This window comes from Aythya ferina (genome assembly GCF_964211825.1).
Source record: "Aythya ferina genome assembly, chromosome: 13".
In the NCBI taxonomy this organism is placed as follows: domain Eukaryota; kingdom Metazoa; phylum Chordata; class Aves; order Anseriformes; family Anatidae; genus Aythya; species Aythya ferina.
The window spans coordinates 13341457-13363020 of NC_140311.1; the positions used below are offsets into that span (position 1 = coordinate 13341457).

The 21564-nt window shown below is 44.5% G+C and overlaps 1 long non-coding RNA gene across 2 annotated transcripts in view; it reads left to right on the forward strand.

The window, feature by feature from the left end:
• The first annotated feature begins 244 nt into the window (after positions 1-244).
• Positions 245-21564, forward strand: part of LOC311444228 — a 73550-nt gene continuing 52230 nt past the window's right edge. The window contains exon 1 of one of the 2 annotated variants that reach the window (XR_014697758.1): positions 245-421. This is a non-coding gene — a long non-coding RNA (uncharacterized lncRNA). The remainder of the gene's footprint in view (positions 422-21564) is intronic. The other variant, XR_014697759.1, reaches the window with a different exon arrangement.

A 21564-nucleotide genomic window follows, 5' to 3' on the forward strand; every position in this document is an offset into this window, starting at 1 on the left:
TCTAGGATATGGGGATCTTCCAATGATTCACAGCCAGATGCTGATGAAAATGCTTCCCCTCTTTCCCCTGGCACTAATTTAGTTGTAACTAAAACCAACTGGTCCTTGTCAAGCACTCCTGAAGGAGCGGTGGGGATGGAGGCCTGGAGCAGCTGGGCCAGTCAGCACTGAGGGCTGCACCTGGGCAGGCGGCACCCAACCCCACTCGCTTAAATTGCCCTGAAGAGAGGCTTTTCCTCCCTCTGGCAGATGGAAAGAAGGAAAGTGTGGGGCTGTGGGGTGGTTGCTGTGCCCCTTCCAGCATGCCTGGGTCACAGAGCACCATGGTGGGATTTGGTGTGCTGAGGTTTTGCTGACATGGGCTCATGTCAGGTTGCAACCAAGACCGTTAAGACCAGGCCTGGAGAGAAACCTCGCTGAGGTAGGAAGGGGTAATCCTGCCCCAGGGGCTGAGGGAGGTGAGGTGCTGTGTTTTGGGGGCTGTGGTGGGGAGGCTGAGCTGGCTCACTAGGGTTGGGTTTGCCATTGTGAGGGTGACTGGTGGGATGGGGGAAATGCAGCATCTGGCAGTGCTCCTCCTCGCTTTGTGCTGTGCTTCAGACAATGCCCTCCTCGTGCCATTATCTTGAAGCACTGAAGGTATTTCTTCCCCACAAGACTCTTTGCAGTATCCTAGACCAGAAATTAACCTCTCCATTCCTCATTCTCCATCTTCCAAGCAATGGAGAGGACACATTGTAGTAGCTCTCATCAGCAGCCCTGAAACATCTCCCTTTAGATTTCAGAACAGGCCCTATCCATGCTGTTTTCCTTGTTGTATAGAAACAGATATAGACATATACATCCACCCTGAGTTTTCTAAAAGTAACCAATACTAATCATAAGTTACAAAGCATTGGCTGTATAAAAGTTTTGATTTTTCTTCATGGTACTTCAGAGCAAATGGAAAATGCGCCAGGGGCTGATAATGCTTCCCTGCCCGTGGGGAAACATGTCACAGTCACTGGTTTATCTTGTTTATTTTGACATTTTACTGCCTTAAACTGCTCTGTAACATAAAGCACATGCAGAGTGGTTAGAGGTGAGGTCTTACAGATTCACTTATACTTGAACAGCTGAAAAATCAATAAACTGCAAGCAACGAAGAAAAATGTCCTTTCCATGCATGTAGAGGGGAGATGGTATTTTTATTTTTACTGAGGAAACATTAGATAATGCAATCAGGGAATGCAGGGATTTGCACTTTGTGTACTAGTGACCGGGGAGTGTAAAATGAGCTTTTTCTTAGCTGCCATAAAGTAGTTTTCCCTCTGCTTTTTTTCCAATAGGGAAAGGAAAATTTAGTTTTTGTGGCCCAGAACTGCACAGGAAGAGGATTTGAGGGTTGGTAATACAGAAATTGGATACTTCCTATTCTCAATATGTTTAAAAAGCTATGCTTATGCAAGATGAAAAGTGAGACAGGTCTTGCTGGTTGGTCTGTATGAGTCCAGCTCTGCAGAAGGGCTGGGCACTGCTCACTGCTTTCCTGCATCTAGCTTGGTAAGAGCTCAAAAATGGGGTGCTTCTCCCCTGCTGACCCCCTCTGTAGACTGGAAGGGTTTGGCAGGCTTTATTCCAGAAAGGGAATAAAGAGTTTGCCCTATAACTTCTGGTGCCTGGGCCGACAGTGTCTTATGAGATGCCAGACCCTTCCCCTGCTCCAATCTCTGATGCTATAATTTTGGAAAGCAAGGAATAGTTGTTATGATGCCCAATGAGGCTTTGTTGCAAGTTCTCGTAACTGATTGCTTGCTGTGGAGCATGTTTGTAGGTCGTCATTTGAAGAATTACTCATACATGCAGGTCACCTCTTTGAAAAGGCACTGAGCTGGGCTGGAATGGCAGAGTCATTGATAACAGCTGGGAGTGTAATGATCTCTTGATCTTCATGCTTCATGGAGTATGGTAATCAGCCTGTGGGTAAGGAATGAATGTCACCTCTGAAACTGCTGTAATTTGGGGCTGCAACATATGATACTTATTACTGGCTGGGATGAATTATAGGATCATTGAATATCCTGAATGTAGTTTCTGTAGGTTTCTTCAAACTGAATGCTTACCTGTGATTTGTTCGCAACTCCACTTCCTCATTGTATAGGCACATTTAAAATTCAGCTTTGTGTGAACCATTCAAGTGAAATGAATACCAAGCACAAATGTCTGGGTTCAGAGCTTTCAGCTGAAAGTTTTGGCTCTGTGTTGAAACATAAATTAATATTAGCCATTAAACATTTCTGCTGCTAATTAAATGGACTATTTGTTATGCATAAATCATTCATGTTTCACTTTGCAGACAGATGAAATTTCATTAAGATGCCCAAATAACAGAAGGGGGAGCAGCAGCTATCATTCTGGGGTATTTTGGGGTTGAGTTTACTATGTTGCTATCTTGTTCTGAATAATAAATACTTTAATGATATATCTAGTAGAATTCACTTCTGTTTTGATGGTGATGTTAGGATGATAAATAGCTCAGCAGAGAAGAGTAAATTAGAACTGAGCTCAGAGGTGACACTTGGATCTTTAAGTCCACGGTTTCTTTAGTCATTACAGGGACACAAAAATTACAAGGACACACAAAATGACCTAGATAGCTTGTATACAAGCCTGTGTGTCAAACCACATATCAAACACATGCAGTTTCTTTGTGATCAATACTGTAAGGCTCCTTCTTCATAGCATCTGTTCTCATTGTTTTTAACTTGGTAGCTGGCATTGACTTTGTTTTGTGTAAACTTGAAGAGAAGATGCTGCCTGGTAGCTGGAGCAGAGGACTTTAAGCAGGGGTGACAAGTCAGGAGATCTCACTTCTGTTCTTGCCTCTTTCTCACATGGTTTGTGACCTTGAAATGAAGTGTGCTATAGTTTTTCCCTTTGGTATGGAGGTACAATTAATTACACCGCAAAGTACTGAGGATGGGACGATTATCGTTTATCTAAGGGAATTGCACAATGATTAAGTCTTAATTTGCTGTATGATTTCTTTCTCATTAACCCTGCTGAAGCAGGAACTTTGAAATGAAAATCAAAGGTGAACAGTGTTCCTGGAAGGGGAGAGGACTTGAATAAGCTGGCTGAGACAAGGCTTTGCAGACACCTTGTATTAATGGCCTGGGACAAACCCCAGGACTGGGAGTACAGCTTGCTGTACATTACAATGGTCCCATGATTTTTCAATTGATGCCCTTTGGGAAGGGTAGGGAAGTGTGTAATGGGGGGGGGGGTGGGGAACAACACAACCAAACACCAGGTGACAGAAAAACACAGTCACTAAAGGAACAGAGCCAGATGAGTTTTGAGATCTGGTCTTCTAGCTGATGATTTTCCCCTGAACCTGGTGTATGGAAGGCAGAAATAGGTGTAACTTACTAATATGTAGTGTGTAGGTTGGATAGGGAAACCCTGATAGCTTGGAAGGATAGTAACTTGCCAACATCAGCTGTTATAATGGGGAGGTTATCCTGGCAGGACACTTGGATGGTGGGCAGTGGCCAGAAACAGATCCAAATACCTAAATGAGGTCTGATCTGCCCAGCCTTAAAAGGAGCAGGATCCTTTGTCTATAACACAGCAAGGGCTGAGATCAATCAGAAGTGGGAGAAAAGACAGACCAGATCTGTGTGCCATGCTTAATTTGATTAAATGTGTAATTATCAGTAACACATTAGAGTCCAGCCAAGCTAATTCATAATATCCCTTATGATTTGTTGAGCTATTTTAATGCAGTCATAGGACTGGTTTTATTCTTTGTTTGTACTAATGTCTACTGTCTAATTCTGGTATATGCGCTCTTCTCTATCTTAAATGAGTCTGTTCTTTTGGTGGAAACAATTAGCGGTCATGGAGCGTTGTCGTATTTGCTGCAATACTGTTTGGCCATGCTGAGTAATTCTCTCCCCTAAAATTGGGTCATGCATATGGATTTGTGGGTTAAACTCCTACTGTAAGAGTAGTGGGCAGAAAATGGTAGGGCTGACCTTTGTTTCCCAGTGGGGTGAACAAGGCTAATTCCATAGAAAGCTGTGGTTATACTGATGTAACACTATATTGCAGGAGGTGAACTGTCCCAATCAGTATGATTTTTTCATTAGTTAGGAATTGGGGCTTTTACATGTAGCCTTCTGAAGTTACATTCATGACAAGTCAGTCTGACTGAACTGATTCCATCTGGTATTGAACATTTCCTTACTCTACAAACCTACTTTGTCTGAATTGGGTATCCTCAAATCTGATTGTATTTATAGAGAGAAATCAAATCTTTATGTATAGCTGATGCACCAAGCTGCTGTGTGAGCTGATGACGCATTTGTGTAGATGCTGAAGTGCATCTTAAGCTTGAGCGAGAACCTACCAAAGTGAGACCTATCTTGTTCTAGAAGAATGTTATTGCTTGTCACAATTAACTGTAAAATCCCATGTGCATTTCTTCAATTCATTAGCTAGGCCAAGCTGGTACTGCTGGTAATTTACTGCAGGTGGATTTTGTGTAGATGAGACAGGATATATTAGGGGTAAATGTTTTGCAGACAGGATCACAGGTACAGTGAAGTTAAATGTTCGATTGTGTTATCTGTTGGCTTTTCTTATTTAGAAAGATACCTAGAGCATTTGTAACATTTCTGAAGTAATTTAATTGTGTTCAGGACCAGTCAGCTGTCTGAAATTCCACCTAAGTACCTGTGCCTGGTGTTTCTTAGAGCTGGCTTCAGGCAAGCAGTTTGTTCAGCACCTTTCTCAGCTCTTTGCTGAGTGCCTTCAACACCTGCCTCCCCCAAACCTTTGTCACTGAGGCACAGGTGACTTCAGTGCTCAGATGTGGCCAAGGAATGATGTATGCCAGTGGGCTAGGCAAGGATCCTGAGAAATATGAGCCTGAGCTGAGACCTGTCCCATCTCAGCACTGTGCTAGGCTGGTTCTGAGGATCTTTGGTTAGAGCCTGCCTTTGGCTCTAGCTGAGGTATCTGAATGTTATTGCTATGCCAGCAAAGAATAATCCCATGTTATATTTTTTTTTCTGTGAAGGGATGTGGGATTTCTTCATTTGACTTATTTTTAATAAGCAGCTGGCTAAATCCAGCTATTAAATCAGGTGCAATTGTATTGTTCTATATCCTCTCTTCTGATAACAGTGGAGCCATAAGGTAAAAGGGATGAGTTAGACCAGTGAACTCTGCCAAGCTGCAGATGAACAGTGATTCCTCCCTGGTCACAGGATCTATGTGCTCGGTCAGTCCAGAGCCCTGCAGTCACTTGTGCCAGCAGCACTGTCACGTTGCCTTGGGGCTGATGGCTTGGCCCATGGGATGTGCTTCTGCCACCAAGTCCTGTGCAGTCCCAAGCACGGCTTGGGAAAGGCTGCAGATGAGGCTCTGGTAGGCAGCCAAACCCAGGGCAGTGCTCATCTGATGTTTATTTTTAACAACTCTTGGAAGTGGGGAAAAATGTGCTTTGGAGTCTAGTGGTAGGAAATGGGATCTAAGGAGTCTGGAGAAAAGAATGAAATATGCTGGGATTCCCGAAACAATTTTTTCTTTGCTAATCTGATTTTGGTCACAGCTATTGTCAAAAACAAACAAAAGAAACAACACAACAAACAACAAAGCAACACATTCTGAAATGTCCCTTCGTGGCATGGTTCAGCTTAGATTTTGGTGAGTTGTTGTAGCAGCGTGAACACTGCAGCTCTAAGCCAAGGCCAGTTGGTACTTCCATTACAAACCTTGACTCCCAAGAGTCTCTAAACTTTCCTGTAAAACAAGTAAATAGCTGAGGGAAATCACATGATTCTTGGGAGTGTGTCCTCTTCCTGTTTTGCAGAGCTGCCATGTGTTTTATCTGGTGTTAAAGCATTGGTGTCATCTAAACAAATTATGGCCAGTGGAAAAGCAAACCAAACACAGCTGTGATCATGAATGTTGCTCTAGGACTGAAGATGGCTCCTGACTTTTTTTTTTCCTGACAAGAACTGAGGGCCTTCTCACAGGGTTGGAGATGTCCTGTGAGGAACTGTGAAGTGTTTTGATGAGTAGCATCACTGGAAGTGTCACTGAGTGGTGTGAAGTGCACTTGTAATGGTACTTGGCAGTGTTAGGCATGGCACTAAACAAAATAGCTCCCATTTGCATATGGGTTTGATTTCAGTATTATACACTTTGCAAGTCTGGCTGAGTTAGATGGGTTAAAAAAGGGAGAAAACAGATGTCAACTTGTTTCAGTCAATTGAGATGCCTAGTAAGTCTTACTTTGTAAAAATAAATAATAAAATAATGATGCTTATGTCTCCATTGATGTCCCTGGAGGTATGTCTGTTTGTAATACTGTTTGACTACAGACAGAGATAGGAACCAAATTTGCTCCAGAGCCTGTGCTTGCGTTGGTTCTCCATTCATTAGCTGCTGATAATGCTTTCTGTGAATCTTTATCTGGAGTTGCTATGATTTCTTATTTGAAAGGATTGATTCTTCTACAACATCTAGTATTATTAGACAACATCTAGTATTATGAGTCTTGAACTTAGCTGCAGGTCTTGGACTCTCTTCCATTGCTAGGACTAATTGATGTCAGTTTTCATCTACGAACCCCTTCCTGTTTGGAGGAGTTTGTACATATCCACATGTACAGAATGCCTGTCTAAGCCATCATGTCACTGTCTGGGAAGCGCTGTGTTCTCCTGTGAAGCATCTTAATTAGTTTTGCCTTTCATGTTGACATCCAAAATTCTAGGCTTGAGTAATGTATTAGACTTCCCCCTTGTTTGTCAAAACAGAGCAACTTCTTCAGAGCAGAACATAATGTAAATGCTAATTAAAACTGACAAGTCAAATTGACACCCATTTCAACTGGAGAAAAAACTGACTGGGAAAAATCCATTCTCTCATTACTGAAGTTGCCTGAAACTTGATTGCTGAGATCTGTGGGGCAGGCTGAGGGCCCCTGCTCTTTCCTTTCCTGGTCCTTGAGGTAGGGGGCAGCTACCTCATGACTTCAGGGAGAAGAGCTGTTGCCCTAGGGGAAAGACAGCATCTCCACTCCTGTAGCTTGATTTCAAAGTTGCTGTGCTGCACTTGGCAAGAGATAGCTTCGGGATGGTTGCTGGCAGAGTGGCTCTGGCCAGATGTGATCCCGTGGGCTGATCTGCCCAGATTTCACAGGTAAGCACTGAGACCGGTGGCCACCACCACCAAACTGGTCTGGGGATTGCTCCGAAGGAGCTCCTTGGTTTTAAGTCTTGGTTTTAATCTGCGTGAGCCTTGCCCATGCTGGTACAGGCAGGCTGGTGAAAGCAGTGCCTTTCGGTTGCTGTTTAGCAAGGGGGGGGAAAAAAGGTGCTGCCCACAGAGTGCTGGGTGCTGTCACGGCTGACAGCAGTGTGGGAGCACTCTTCATGTAGCAGGGAGTTCAGCTGGCTGCTAATTACTACTTTCCCTCCTCAAGAGGCAGAAAGTGGTGCAAGCACCTAATTATCATAAAATTTTACAGCATTTTTCAGCTTAAAACAGGTTTTCTTCCATCAGAGCACTGCATCATCTGCAGTGCATCCTGGTGTTGTGGTAAAGGTGTATTTCTGCTGTATGGGTCAATAAATACCAAACACTTACTTAGTGGGGTGTATGTGGGTCTGTCAAACCAGCTGGATGGATTTGCTTGGTGGTGAGGCATGTAGATGTTGAGACAACTTTGTGGATAGACATGTTGTGTAACTCCAGCGTGCATCTGCCTTTATAAATAGGAGGATATGTTCTGATTGTGTCTTAAAAGAACATTTGTGGTATGATTATTAGCATCTTGTATTTTCTTTCAGTCCGTATCTGCTGCTAATGATAGCATCTAATCTATTTTTTCCCAATCTCTTGGGAAGACTCTTCCACTTCCCTCCAAAAGCCCGGTTCTTTCTCATGGCCATCGCTCTTTAAGCCACCTCTGGGACCCATTGCTGTGTCAGCCCTGTCTGCTTGGCAAGTAAAGGCTGCTAGGAGAGAAAGCTACTGCCTGCTGTTTCCTTCAAATCGACTCCTGTTGTCTTATTGGCATGATGGAATATTACTTGGGAAAAACTCATTGCTTTTCTTTGTTTGGCTGTCTTATGGCTTTAAAATGTATCCTTCTTCCCTTCTAAACCATTGTAGTTCATTATAGTGGTTACAATGGGCTGGCTGGCTGTGGTTTGAAAACTGAACTTGAGACAAATATCTGCTTAGCTTCTTTTAATGGGAGCTGTTTGCTAAAAGCGCAAAGCTCTTGTAAACATGTCCTTCAGAGCACAAAGCGCTTAGGTGAGGAGCTCCATGGCACTCCAGGGAAGCCAGCTGCTCTCATCCCTTTTGAAGGATGACTCCTGGAGTGCCCTACTGTGGCAATCTGCTGAAGATATTTAATGATTCCTGTTCTTTTTGGTGCCTAAACTTCTCCTGTGTGAGCAGAATATCCATGCTTTACAAGTGCAGGGTGGAGGCTAGATGCAGAGCTGGACTGGTGCCAGTTGCAGTCCTGAAAGTTTAGGTGTGGAACAGGGAAAAATGTACAGTGTGGCATGTGGAAAATGGTCTCAAATACGGAGTTTTGAAAGGCAAAGCTGGGATCAGGAGATGGCATAAAATGAGCCTGGAGGAGCTATCTGAAGCCTTGGTTATGTCTACAGGCCTCCTCAGCCTGGAGGACTGTGCCAATGGCTCCCAGTTCTCAGTGAACTCCATCTCTTCTAACCATTGTGGACTACACCCCAACAACCTGACTGCCTCACTGAAAGCATGGTATCACAGACTTCATCAAAACAGGCTCAGGGCTCATCTTTAGGCATCACATCTGGGTGTTAAAGCTGAAGAAACACCTGCTTCCAGTCAGCAGGACGGACTGTGGGCAGTGAAGAGGCAGAACTGAAGTGGCTCTTGCTTTGTACGTGAGGTAAGTGAGGCTCACATGGCTGTGAGCTACAGAGTGTACATTAGAGCAAGGACCTTCCCCGTGGCCTGTGTTCACACCAGGCTGCTGCTGCAGATGTCTGGCTGGTGGGGGAGCTGGATGCTTGATTTCTGCTCCCATAGAGCTAGACTTTAAAGATGGCTAGAGAGGTTAAATCCCACAGAGAAGCACTAGAAAAAGGATTTTCCTAAGCCTGTGAAAACAGCAGCAGTCCCTTGGTGCCTGACTAATGTGGTCTCCCAGCACAATGAGCACGGCCAGCAACATCAGCAGTGTTGTGTACAGCTCCAGTGAGCGCTAATGAAATAGTCTCCAGAGGCTTTCTGTGTGTCTCCCTAAATATATATTGATAGGTAGGTAGATTTATTTGTAATCATCAGTAAAGACCTAATCCTCGCTTGGTGGAAAACCTATTTCTGGTGATAATTGCAGCCTTACTACACATCTGTGAAATATATGGAGACAGCTGAGGGAGTTATCTGGGCATTTCCAACATTCCCTCCATATTTTTTCCAGTTTCAGCAATGGTGTGGATGGGAGATGAACTACTTTCAGAGAGTGAAAAGTGAAGTGTGATGTGAATGCAAAGCTCTATACTAATTAGCATCACATTAATACTGATTTTATTTTGAATAAAAGTGAAATCCCAAGGAAAACTGCCTTGATAAAGACTCTGCCCTTTCAGTCCCATCTGGGTTGGAGCTGGGGTAAGGGGTGCAGCAGGAACTAGCTTCCTACGTGTTCCAACAGGTTAGGATTAGCCTGGCCTGGGCAGGCAAATGATGAGCAGAGCTGTGGCAAGGTCAGCTGGCCTGGCAGGAGGAAGGAGATGCTGCTGTGACCTTTGTGTCTGACTGTTAGTCTCACAAGGTGCTTACCCCTAACAATGTGATCCTCCAGCCCTGCTCTGACCTGGGGGAGCCAGGTGCTTCTGCACTAAAAACATACAGAAGTTAAAAGTTAATCAGCAATGGCTTGTCAGCTGCGGTCACTGCAAGTGTGCAGCTCTTCGCAAGGTTGCAGTGTGTTCCTGGAGAATAACTGAATAACTCATTTCATGAATGCTCAGCTGCAAGAGGGATGGCTTTAATGCAAGCTCAGCTTCAGAGCTGAGGGCAGTGTATGCTGCCTGGGGCCTCTGCCCCTTAGCCCCTTGAGTGGCTGGGTTTGCTGGAGGTGCTGTTTTGTCCTGAGACACAAAACCGCTCTTTTTTCCAGTCTATTACCTCCTCATGGTAGTGCAACCCCGTTGAAGAGCCATGCTAAAATGCAGACAGACGAGCCTGAAGCTGCATTTAACTGACTTTATTCTGAATGGATATTGGCAAGCATCCTCTGGGCTGTAATGCAGATAGCTAATGGCATGCTCGATGTGCATCTTGGCTTGTTTGTTTAAGCAGATTCAGTAAAGTAGCTGAAAGATGCTCCTCAGACATACCATAGGAGGAGCTAGACCTTTTCCTTGGCCTTTTGGATGACAGCATTATTCCCTGGGGTTCGGTTTCCTAATCTATGAACTTCTGAATTATTTGTGAAAACTACATACAATTCCTGAAGATCTCCTATCAGCTGAGAGGAGCTCAGCCCACTTATCAGTCCTCTTTCTGGCCAGAGAGGTGCTGGTACCCTGGTTAGGGCCGTAGTTCATATCTGGTGGAGTGGGATTCAATCTACCAGATGCAGAAATGATCTGCTCTAACATCTGGCTAGTGTTAACTGTCAGTAACACCAAGCCGATAGAAATCACACGGCTTATTTTGCAATTGTATTGAGTAAAATGCAATTAAATTGCCTAAATACGTGCCCAGTTTTCCACTTTGTGGGTTTTTGAAGGCTAATATTTCTGCTGGTGTTGCATTGGATAAGTAAAGGTAGCAAAACAAAGGATGGCAGATAAAGGCAGAACATGTTGCAACTCTAGATGATCTGCAAGTCATACTGGAGATCTGGGAGTACTGACATGCTGCTGTAATGAATCATTGTTTTATAAACAGCTTTGCATGTGTAACCCTACTCATAACAAAAATACTCGGAAAATCTTTTCTCTAGAGGTGGGGAGGTATAGTACAATGTGGGCTGGATCTGTTTTTCTAACTACTATTCAACTACATTTTTTCATTTGCTTTTAACACTAGCTACTGCTTTTCTTGCTCTCTGGTGTTTTTCCCAGCAGATATCATGAGCTTTCATTCCGTAACATCTGGTTTCCCATTCCGAGTAAAGTGTTGATAAGACCAGGGCTGTGTCTGTCTGGAGGTAGATGCTGGAAGTTCAAAACTGCAAAAGACAGGCAGAGACCCAGAAGCACTTTGGATTACAGCTGTGGTGATGACAATCTTTCAAGCATTAAATGGTGAGCCTGAGCATAGCTTCCCTTTAGATGAAGGGACAGAATTATCTGGAAATGGAGAGCTTAAGCCTTAAAGGCCAATTCAAAAGGAAGCTTTTGAGGTGAGATACACTTAAGATTAACTTTACTCATCTATACAAATGCTGCACAAGCAAAATCCTGCTTTGCTATATTAGACTGAGAAAGCTGCAGTGTTGGCAGTTGCTGAGGCCCTCTGGTACTAGGGCAGAGCCAGCTGGGGTGTAAGGAGCTCTATTTCTCATCTGAGCTGCTCAGCACTCGGGTGCCCCTTCCCTGTGGCCCGCTGGCTAGCCAAGCAGGCCTGATAACTTGACCTCAACTTGATTAGAACAGCTTCTGGACCAGGATCAAGGGTGGGTTTTATTTTGCCCTCTGAATGCCTGAATTACGTCAATGGCTTGGATTTAGTTGAAAACTGAGGAAGGAAGTGGGGCAGTGGCAAGGGGGAAGGCAGCTGGAAAATATAGGACTGAGGGTCAGCAAAAAGTAGAAAAAGTCAACAAAATACTTTTGAGAAATGCTATTAATGCTGGAAAGCTGTGTCTAAATGAAGGCCACGTTGTCCTGTTATACTTAACCCCTGAATCAGCCCAGTGAAATAGGACAACTCGTGTCCACTCGTGCTGCACAGCTAGTTCATGGATACTTGGCTTGGAAGCCGTGGCTTAAAGGCTGCCTCCAGCTTAAGTTGGGGCTCTTGCAAGACCTTGGGGCCTCAGGACGTTTGGCACCACTGTGTGTAGGGCACAGGACGTGCCTGAGCTGTTCTTTGTGCTTCATCCTACGTTGCATGAAGGCTGCCTGTAGGTCTTACTGCAGTGGTAGCAGGCAAGTTTTTCATTACCTATATTCTCAGATAAACCTAGGGTTAGCATCCCTGTTGATCAGGATGTTTATGGAGTTCTCTGCCTCATTGATCATCCAATTAACCATGCAAAGCTAATTAAAATGCAGACAGCAATGAGGGCTGAACAGGAGAGGAAATGCTGATGTGTTCCTCTAATAAGGGTGGACACATCACTTTCTTGCTTTTCTTTCCTCTTTGCCATTTACTTTGTGTTTCCAGGGGCAATCAACCAGAAATAAGATATTGAAAAGATGTTTGATTTAGTGTTTTTCTCAGTGCTTTCTGTGCCAGTCCCTGGAGTTCACAGCGTTGCAGGTGACAAATTCAGACTCTAGACCATATAAGCTATGTTTATAAGATGTCTTTCAGGAAATGAGGCTAATTTGGTTTGTTAGTTATAAGGCTTGACTGAATGCACAAATCCAGGTGTATTCATTATTTTAAAAAAACACCTTTTAATCTTCAGGAGGAAACATGTTTGGTAATTGCTGCTTGCAAAACTATTCCTGCTTCTCCCTCATTAGAGTTCACCTTTCCTACTTACTAGCAGGAGGTGCTTGGTGGCTCGGGCTGGAGATCCTTCTCCCTTGCACCCATGGAGATGCTCAGTGGGTGAGTTAGCTTGCTGCAGGCAGGCCTGGTTGTACTGTGCACAGACAGGTTTCCTTGTAGTGCTGAAAATGGGATGTTATTGGAATGAACAGTGATGGCATGGAAATTACTCCTGCTCCTTCCTCTGCTGCATGACTGAAGCAATGAGTCACGGGAGCTTCCCATGTAGCTTAGGTGGGAGAGCCTGTGTGATGACATCTGATTTTTCTTAACATGTCTCCTGCTGGTTTTCAGCAAGCTATGTGAAGGGTTTGTTTTGACGGGGGGAAGATGTGTCAGGCCCAGGCAGGGGGCTTGTTTGCCCTCTAACGCTTCTCACTGCATAGCAAATGCCAGCTTTTCCTGGGAGAGGGATCGTGCCATCTGTGGCTTGTGAGACTCGCTCGAGCTGTGTGAAAGAATTGCTGAGAGCACTTTGCATTGGGAAGGCAGCTCAATCCAGCAGGAGCAATGTGGGTTTCTCAGCTTCTTTGAAGTGTAACTGTATTCAGGACCAATGGTGCTTTGTCCAGTGGCCTCTCATGAATTTGTGTTGAAGTCAGCTGAACCCCTTATTCATGTACAGCATGTAAGCCATGTGAAATGAGATTTGGTACTATTGGCTTCTTTTGTGAGATGACTGCTTGTGTTAAAAACTGCTGATGCCAGTGTAGTTCAAAATTACCATTTGTCATTCTGTCCACTCGTATTTTTAGTGGTTTACTGCAATTTGTGACAGACCTGATGCTAAAGACTTCACAGGACTGGTTTGCTTTAATTCATGTAGATCATGTTGCAGTAAGTTACTTTTCAAGCTCCATCTTTCAGAGCATCTTGTCCTAGAGCTTCTCTTCAAGTACAAGAATGGAGGCCCTGGTACTGCCTACCTGTGTTCCTTAAAGGACTTATCCTAAAGCTTTGTTTAAAACACTTGGTAATGGCACTGTCTGCCCATGTATCTTCCTCAAGCCCTCTTTGCTGATAAATTATTTTGGGGTGTGTTGTGCATGCTGGGTTGTTCTTCAGTCACTTTAGGTAATCCGAGAGTTACGAAGAAATACATATTGCAATTATTCTGCTATTAGGGTGATCAGAGCAAGGTAACGAAAAAGCTGAGAATCATCCAAACATAAATTCTTTTAATCCACAATCAGTATTTTAAATGTTTAGAACTGCAGTCTCTCACATTGCTCCTATTAACTGTATTCTACATGTCATGGTTTTGTGGTCCTGCATCTTCTCAGCAGCAAGTCGTTAAATTTTTATTCCTTAGAGTAGAAGGGACTAATAAAGTAAAATATCCTTATTCATAAATAGCTGGATTGCATCACAATGCTATCAGCAGGGACTTGTTTTATGGCTAACCTTACTGAAAGTCGCTCTTTCAAATGATGGCATGAATTATTAGCAGCACAAGAGCAGAGTGTGAGGATGGAAAAAAAAAAAATTACAGCACATAAAATGCTGCTTGGACTTAATTTATTGACATTGTCTTCTCTTGATGAAATAAAAATAAGATGTTTAAATAAAAAAAATTAGCAAGGCATGCAGGTGATTATGAAATCTTAATCTTGCATAGTGATACTCATTTGTTATACAGCTTAAAGGGTCTGGGAAGTTTAGCAAGGATAGTTTATAGCGATGAACTTTAAAGTGTCAGCCTTTGCTGCTGTAATTCTGAGATTTCCCTGGTGAAATTTGGGTGGTAAATTCTTGTTGAGCTACTATTCATTTTCCACCTGAAACAGTTAGGGGACTCTCTATGGGGGAAGGCTTTCTCCATGGGCTGTTTTTGCATGTAAACTTGAGTGGCTGTGCATGGAAAAGGCTTCAGCAATTCCAACCTTTCTTCCCTTTGAGTATCTTCTGCAGTGCTGCTTAGGAACTACCTGAGGCTTCAGCTACCTCTGTCCCTAATTACCTACTCGCTGCACACAACCTCACAGCCTCTTACACTCAGTTTTTAAGGGATCTGATGGTAGGGACCCTCTCTGTAAGGCGTGCAGCATCCTGGAGCTGCTTGGCACTTCACTGAATTGCGTGTGTCTAACCCTGAGCTGTGGGGTCTCCTCTAATAGGGGAGAGGCACTCCAGTGTTAATAGCACATGTTTTACAGGAACTGTGCCGGGTTTGGTACACCCATCTCCTCGGGGTTTGCAAATTACCGTTCTCCAATGGATTGCAACATGTTGTACCACATCCCAGCTGACATTTTGATTATGCATTATTCACTTTGAAGGAATTAACATCTGAGGCAGTTGAAGCTTTTCAGGGTATTTTTCCCCAAATAACAATTTTGTCTTTTGAGCACCTGCCAGATTCTCCATATGGCTAAAGTGTACTAGAACAGAAATACAATTAGCATGGCTTAATAAACTTCATGCATGGTTTGCTATTGCAATATCAGAAAGAAAACAAATATAGCCACTAGTGCTCCTTGGAATAACTTGGTTAAATTACTGTTGTTTGAAATGAGCTTTTTTTGATAGCTTACAGCTGATGTAATTTGCATTGTTATAGGTAAAGCACCCTTCTGTATGTTTAATGCCTTTGGATTTGACACAGGCCTGTGTGGGTCTTGCATCAATCATCTTCCCTACTGAGAAGGGAAAGTAATAAGTTGACTTTTGGTGTGGAACAGAAAGCAAAGGATCTGAGGGATGATGGGGCTACGGGGCTTTGAGATGTTAGTATGGAGCACAAGGTTTGATTTTTTTTTTTTTTTGCGCCTCCTTTCAGTCTTCATTTGATTTTCTTTAAAGCTTTTGTTGTGAGAGCCAGATCTAGCTGGTAAACTTTTTGTTGGGTGTTATTTCATCATATCATGCAGTGTCCTTTGGTACACTTGTGATGCATTTGATCCCTCAGCTAAGCATGCGGCTAATTGCTCCTGGATTAGCATCTGAGGAGAAAAACTCTCCTAATTCGTCTGATTTGTGTGATTTAAATCAGTTTTGTGTAGCAATGTCTGACAGTTAAAGGAAACTTGTTTAATTTCTGGGCATGCAGGACTTAAGCTACTGTGCTGTCTGGATGTCTTTGTACAGGCTTTCTTCTCAGTGGTCAGACGCAGCCCACTTTGGTTTTGGTTGGATTCCTGTCTGTATGAAGTCTTTGGGGAAAAGTTTCAAGAAAGAGGCTGGGAAATGAGGGGGGGGCACTGTATGGTGTCCTCTTCTTAGCAGGCTTGCAGAGAGTTGCTCTGTGCACCAGCAGGTGCCTGGTGGGTGCTGATCACCCAGCCCCTCCTTGGGGCATGAAGAGTGGAGGGTTCTTGTCTCACAGCCTGATATGGTGCTTTAAATTCTCCTTAGGGCCTTGCTAAGCTCCAGTTCATTTCCCTGCATGTCAGAAGCATTTAAAATCTTCCTGCAAAGGACTCATGGTAACGGGCCCTGAAGGTACTGTGAGAGTAAGTGATAAACTGCACTCTTGAGATACCAGCAGTGCTGCAAAGGTGACTGCCCATGGTAAGTGCTCAGATCCCTCCCTGGTAGCAGGACCTGCCCAGGGGCATGCTGAGTGCAGGTGATGCAGAAGCTGCTTCTAGCAGCAACCACCCTGCAGAGCTGCTCGTTCTGCATCCAGTGCTCCCAAATTGTTGTTTGGCTGACCATGGGCATATTCTGCCTCGAGGAATGGCAAATTGGTTGGGTCCTAAACTGCCACAGTGAGACTAGCCAAAAAATTGAGGAAAATGTCCAGAAGTTCTCATTAGTATCCCCCAGTCCAGGGGAGGTTACCACACTGCCTTGTTTAACATATTTATTGCCCTGCGCAGCTGTCACTGCGGTCTGTTTTGGGAGTTTTTGTGAATGTGTGCTGACAAGTGTTTTTATGGAGCACTGATCCAGAAGCATTTGATGTTTTAATTAACTTCTAGGGGCTCTGGTCTGAGCTGTTTGCACAGCCATTCCAACCTGTGCTGAATCTGTGGCTTCAGAGCACATACTAATGCCTTGAAAGCTTACGAGTGAGTTCAGATCACTGATGTGCCCGGAATTAATGTTTCTGTTACATCATTGTCATTATCACTTCACTCCTCACTAGTGGAGTGACAGGGTGGATGTAATTGGTATTGATTGTGCAAAAGGTCACAGGTGTAACTGGGAAGGTGTTACTTGGACAGCAGGTTGCAAATTTCCTGCCTAGGTCCCTTCCACAGTTGCTGCTGGCAGTCTGTGGGTGCAGCACTAATTGTCTTAGCTATTTTTATTAAATAAAATGTCTTCCCTGCGAATACTTCTGGCTAGTGCTTTGGGTTGGGGCTTCATGGCTGAGCTCTGGCAGGATGTGGGTTTTCAGGGTCCCCCTCCTAACTGCAGGGGTGGCACTGGTCAGGCACACAGGTGGCCTGTGGTTAGGAACATCTCTCTGCCTATTCCTGCCCTATGAAGGAAAATACTTCAGGTAGCATAAAGCTCAGTAATACTACAAATAGGTCTGTAAGGTTACTTACCTCTCCTGGGCTGGTTTCCTTGGGTAGATATGCAGATCTTCAGTGCTGTGCCTGTTTGCATCCCTTACTCCCTCGAGATGTCTGATCTATATTCCACTGTTTCATGCTGGGTTTTGTTGGTTCTCCACCTCTGTCAGCGGTGATTAAGAAAAGTAAGAGCAGTGAAGTATTCATCTTGTTGTGGCATGTTGCAGCAGGTAGAGCACCAGGTCTGACAGTGCTTTTACTCGCTTTCCTCCCTGTAGCTGGCTCAGCTCTTGGAAATGCTGCTTTGGCACCCAGACATCCTGTTCAGAGCATGTTTGTGCCACATGGACAAACCTCCAGAGAGTCCTGAGCTCTGTCTCCAGGCTCTTGGCCTTGATGAGTCCTTTAGGAATGTCAGTGAAACCTCTGGCGTCGTGCAAAAAAAGGTGATGGGAAAGCAGAGCTGTGGGTACCAGAGGCCAGCCAGTAAAGCTTGTAGTGCAGGCAGCGTACCACTGTGGTCCTTGCAATAGCACCAGGGTGAAGCTGGCATTGTTCAGCAGCAGCCAAGGCATTGGATCAGCACTGGCATGAATGGAGAGCAAAGCGTGGTTCTATTTGTTTGCTGCCTCTCTGAGCCATAAAGCTGCTCAGCTGGAAGCATCCAAGGTGAATGGTGTGCCTAAACACAGTGCAGAAGTAATTATATGGGAAGCGTAGGGGTCCCATGCCAATGTGTATAAATATTCATATTGTTCCACATAGCTGTCATTATGTGCAAGTGCTTCGTCTCGCCAAACTTCTGCCAAAAGTCCTCACTCATGGAAATGCTCGGTGAAGGCAATCAGATGACTGACATGACCAAAGGGCTGTGGGAGGCCTTGTACCAGCTGTGCTTACACTGGTAGCTTATTCATCATTTCTGCACATGGGAGGGGGAAAAAAACCTGCTTCAGCTGCTTTGGAGACTTTTCCCACTGTAGGATTCCTGCTTCTTGAGGGCTGAATATGAAACCAGAGCTTTTGCCAGCTGTTAATTGTCTGTCTGCTCATTATGCTCAGTGATATTAGTGAGGTGAGAGTCTGGGGCTGCACCAGGCCCTGCTGGCAGTGCACAGACTGCTGCAGTGATGTGCCCCTGGGCACAGGGGTGGCTTTGGGGCTGCCGTGTGGCTTTGTGTTGATCCATCTGGGCTCGTGCACAGCCACGCCAGAGGTGAGAGCTTCCTCCTACAGCACCCTGCGGTGGGAGACATCCTGATGTGGCATCAAGCTGCCAGAAAAGCTGCTGAATTGGATTCCTATCCTGAGAAATAGATTAACTGTAGAGGGATGTGTGGCGTGTATATATATATATATATATATATATATATAGTCTGCTACCTGGGGTGAGAAGGGGAGCTGTGTGCTGTATAGGCTGTGCTGCTTGCATGCTGCATGACCATAGTCTCACTCTTATATATCCAGCAGATTGTGATGGCTGCAATCCTTCAATATGCATTTAATAAAGCTGCAAGGGAAGTTTTGTCTTCGTTATTTGTGGGGTAAGCAGGACAGATGGCTTTTATACTGCAGCTTTGTGGGCAGACACTCTCCCCTCCTAGATTCACCCAAGCTGAGCAAAGGAAAAAAGGACCAGATCCTTGTCCTGCTGCAAAGGATTGCCATCTCCTGCAGACATCTGTCTGCAGCCCTGGGCATGGCACTTTGAACAGGACCTTACCTGGCCATATTCCAAATTACAGCCTGATTGTAAGTGGATGTTACTGCCCATCGACTGAGACGCAGCAGCTGACGGTCTGTGTGTGCCTAGTAGACTGCAAATACCCACTCTGAGTTTGTGTAAACTTGGGTTGTAAACAGAGACACTGCAATAAATACAGGCTGATACTAGAGAGAGAAGGATCAGCGCTTTCCCATATGGCTCTCACAGTCGTGTGGCTCATCTGTGCTGTTTCTGCTCCTCCTCACACTTAAATAGTGGTGCTGAGTGTGGAGGAGCGTGGATCAATATGAGCAGAAATGCTGGTGCCAATTTAAACTCCCCTTGGAGAGAAAGGGTGTTGGCGGTTTTCCCAAAAGTATCTTTCCTTCTGTTTTCATGGTTCTGCAGGGATGTTAATTTCCCCACAGTGAGTCACTGAAGGCAGTTACAGAGGTACGACAGGAGTTTCATGCCCTAAATATAGCCTCACATCAGCCCACGTGGAGCTACCATCAGAGCTGGTGCTGAGCCAGTACACACAGCTCAGGGCTGGTCCCTGCTCCCCCGGCTGGTGGGTTCGAGAGGGAAACAAGGTATTAGGGAGCAGGAGAAGGGTTGGCACGTGTAGGCTGGGACCATAAGGCCTGAGATCACAGCTCAGAAGGATAAATTGTATGAAGGATAAACTGGCTGTGCTTCCTGCAGTGGGTTTTCCACTTCTGAGTGTGAGGACGCCCCGTAGGTTGGGCTGGGAGCTGCTGAGTTTATGGGGTGCCCCTGTGCTGCTTCTGGCAGTTCAAGTCAGGCAGCCACGAACCTTTCCCCTCTGCAGTTGGGTTTCTGGGCTCTGACCACCCCTGCCCTGAGCTTTGTGCTGCTCACACAGATGCTGGGCTGCCTCCCTGGGCATTGCTGTTTCCCCCAGGCAGGTATTTAGTTAAAGCTTTACTTAAAGATAGTAATAACCATGGGGGAAGGCTTAAAGCCAAAACCAAACCACCAACAAAACAAACAAAACCAACCTACAGATATAAAATGTGAATCTAAGATGCTTCTTGCATAGCAGCCGAACGAGGGACACTTCTTCCACGATTGATATGCAAATTTCGCTTGGCTAATTGGCTTTCTCAGCTGTCTGTGAAGAGTCCATGTATAATTTATAAAGGAGTGGATACGTCTGCCCCGAGAACATAATAGCTATTAACTTTGAATATTCATGAATCCCAACAGCTAATAGGGAGGCAAGCCTGTAAGTAGCTCTGACACATAGGAGCGAACCACCACAATCTGTTTTTATTTGAACTAAAATATTCTGCAGCCCTTTGGGTCTTCAGAAAACATTCAGTTCTCTTAATCCAGAATGTTTAAAGACTTCAGATACCAGCTTGAAGTGGCCTGTAAAGATGGGAAGACATACTGTGGGTGTGTAGTGGGTGCCCTAGACACAGATATATCTTGCCAAGGCATAAAACATTACAGATTTTCCTGGCAGAGCTGGGTATATCTTTATATTCCCCCATCAGGTTTGCAGCTCTGTTTTATTGAAGCATACTAGAAAATGGATGTTTGGGGAGGAATAAACAAACTGGGTTACTGAAATGGTTTCAATTATGTAGAATAACATTTGCTTAAAGTTAAGGTCTTAAGTTCTGGTGTGTGGAATCCATAATTGATGCTGAAAAGATACAGGGAAGAGTAAGAGTAACAGAAGGGCTCAGCACTTTTAGGCAATGGATCTGGAAAATTTGGGTGTTTGAATCTATATAACTTGACATACTTGAATTTAAAGCTAAAACCCAGAAGCTGGAGGGAGTGATATCAACTGCTGTGACTACAGTGAGTGCTGTAACATTAACAAGACTTAAGTTTTGAGACTGCAAGCTTTGGAGCACCTCCAGTTTTAACAGGACTTGAGGCTCCTCCTTAACTCAGATGTCTTTTGCCAGCAGCTGCTTCTGCATCTGCTGAAGTCAATAGGGAAGCATTCAGTGCAGTTCATAAGCAGCTAAATCTAGTGATGTCAACAGAGGAGTGGCCAGTAAAGAAAGGAATGAAGATTTGAGAACACCCTAAAGACTGTATCTCTAGAAAATCAGCAATATTTCAGTGAGGACTATCTGTGTGACCAGATGTTAGGTACCTGATCTGTCTCTCCTAAATCTGGTGCCCAGAACCCAGGGATGCTGTGTTTATGCCATGGATGTGAACCTGGAAAGGTGTTTGCCATGATCTGGGAATGCAAAAAAGGGAAGATTGATATTTAGGTAAATTCTGTAATCCCAAATAGCCTTGGTTGGCTTTACCTCTGTTTTCTTTGGCTCTTGAATAAATCCTGTTCCAAGTAGATTTGTGCTACTTGCAGCAAAGCTAGCTTCTGAGTGTGGACCTCATCTTGATCAACAGCTTTCTAACCTTTCTGCAGTAGAGGAATGACCGTGGCTTACCTCAAACGCTGTCCACCCTATTTCATGCTCCTGTAAAAACACAGAAGAATGGAAGTGGGGGAGAGGCTTTGTTTTTGTCCTGAAAACTTTTGTCCCTGAAAACCTTAGAAAACTGACCTCAGCCTGAAACATTCCCAAAACTCGAGTGAAGGATGTGGGGAATTAGTGCAGGGCCCTTGGTGACAGGGGTGTGAAGTTTCCTGGGATTTAATATGCA